General features: G+C 47.4%; 1 pseudogene; it reads left to right on the top strand.

Annotated features, from left to right (window-relative positions):
- Positions 1–1625: 1625 nt before the first annotated feature.
- LOC116627204 lies at positions 1626–1751 on the top strand (annotated as a pseudogene).
- The last annotated feature ends 399 nt before the right edge of the window (positions 1752–2150 follow it).

Genomic DNA, 2150 nt, shown 5'->3' with positions numbered 1-2150 from the left:
ACCAGAAAAGAGTAAGGGGAACTAAGGGGAAACACAGTGAAATTTGGAAGGAACAGAAAGGTGCCCTTCCTTCACGAGGGGAAAACCCTCATGAAGGAAGAATAGAGTCTGAGCCCCATACTAATAGACTACTGGGAAAACCTCAGTGATGCCCAAGGGGAGCTTTAGGAGGCTCAAAAGAGCTGTAAATACATTTCATAAAATGTCAAGTGAAAAATCACTATAGGTTCTTAAAGTTGATCGTCCCATTAATACTTCTGAGATTAGGTTGCCTGTATCTGCATACCTTTCTTAAATTCCTGAATGTTTATGAAATCTGGGGGATCTACCGGATTCCAAGCTTGTTTAATTCAAATTCACCCTCCAGCAGCCAGAGATCTGGCCACTTGTCGGCTAAGAACTCAGCGGGTGTTCCACCACTATTGAAGCTCAATGCATCCTTCGTCTGGACACAAGGCCCTGCAGGACCAGGGCTGGCCCACTCACCTGTCTAGATTCCTGTCCCCATCACAAGACTCTTTTTAAGGCAGGGCCCATATCTTCTACATTTTTGTGTCCCTATCACCCAGAGTTACACGGACACACAGTGACTATATCGATTAACTAAATCATATCACAGACAAAGTGCTCCTGATTGGGACCTAATCTTATTTCATTTCTCATCTTTCTATAAAGGAAAAAACTAAGTGACATCACTGTGTTTTCAGACACCGAACCGCAGTGGCCCTGGACCACACAAAAGTAGTCCATGCATCTGCGGGATTACGTGGCTGGGCTAGGACTCCCTCCACAGTGTCAGGGTCTGCAAGGCTGAGTCCTGGAGCACTCAAGCCAGCCCTGGTTGGAGAAGTGGAAAATAGCTGGTAGCCACTGGGAGCTTGCAGCCAAGGAGATGTTTTTCTAGTCGGAACTCACACACCCAGACAGTCCCGAGAGATCCTGAGGGCAACTGAACATCCGCTTACACAGGAACTCCACTCCCCACAGAGGCCACCCCAACACCAAGCTCACCCCTGTCTTACTCCCCAGCACCCGGCGGTCTGACACCCACTTCCTCCACCACGTTCCACAACAATGAGGTCTCCTGGTGCCCGGTCTAGCTTCTGTTCTCCCTTGCCTTCATTTCAGAATGCCTCATGGAAAGGTTCTATGTCTAAGTTTTCTCCCAAGAATGAGGGATCCTTTTGCTGTTCAGCGAAGCCAGCATCCTTAAGGGCACTGGGCAGGCTTCAATTCAAGGGTTCTCTCCATGACTCTTGGCAGCATGAAGCAGCCGTACTAGCTGTCTTCCCACCACAGACCCTCTTTACATCCCCAAGGCCCAAAATAGCCCAGAATGGAGGCATGAAGCAAAGGTCAGAAGTACCCCAAGGACAAACAGGCACTTGTCTTGTCGACCCGATGACATTTCTGCTAACTTGGGACCCTTGGTGAAAGGAAAGTTCTCTAGCAGGCAACTGAACTGAGGGCACTGGGGAGAGGCAGTATGTATAGTAGAAAAAGCACGGGCTATGAACCCAAAAGGTCCAGGTTTGGGTCCTCACATCCAGCTGTGGGATCTCTGACAAGCCACTGAAGCTTTTGGAGCCCCCTTTCCCAAGCAAGGATCTTTGAGGTCAGATAAAATCGCTTCTCAGCCTTTTGGCTAAGATCAAGTGTAATATCTGTTCTTATCAGTTTAATATGAGGTTAAATAGATATTCTATGCCACATACATAGCCAAGGAGAGAACCAGAGAAGTTGTACCTTCACTGAGCGCCAGAGTCTTCATCTATAAAATCCAGAACCGTTATCTGCATACCTTTCAGCAACTTTCTGAAGCTCAGAGAAGTTAAAGAGCTTTCCAAGGTCACACAGCGAATGTTCCGGAACCTGGATGGAGCTCAGTTCTGTCTAATTTCCAAATCATATTTCCCAAGGCTCATCCTTCCAAAGTAAACATAGTCTCTGCATAGTCTCTGCTTTGAGCAAACTCAAGTCTTTTTTTTTTTTTTTTAAAGATTTTATTTATTTGAGAGAGAGAATGAGACAGAGAGAGCATGAGAGGGTCAGAGGGAGAAGCAGACTCCCTGCCGAGCAGGGAGCCCGATGTGGGACTCGATCCCAGGACTCCAGGATCATGACCTGAGCTGAAGGCAGTCGCTTAACCA

The sequence above is a fragment of the Phoca vitulina genome, unplaced genomic scaffold (assembly GCF_004348235.1).
Source record: "Phoca vitulina isolate PV1807 unplaced genomic scaffold, GSC_HSeal_1.0 scaffold2, whole genome shotgun sequence".
NCBI lineage: Eukaryota > Metazoa > Chordata > Mammalia > Carnivora > Phocidae > Phoca > Phoca vitulina.
This window is presented reverse-complemented; position numbering and strand designations above follow the sequence as displayed.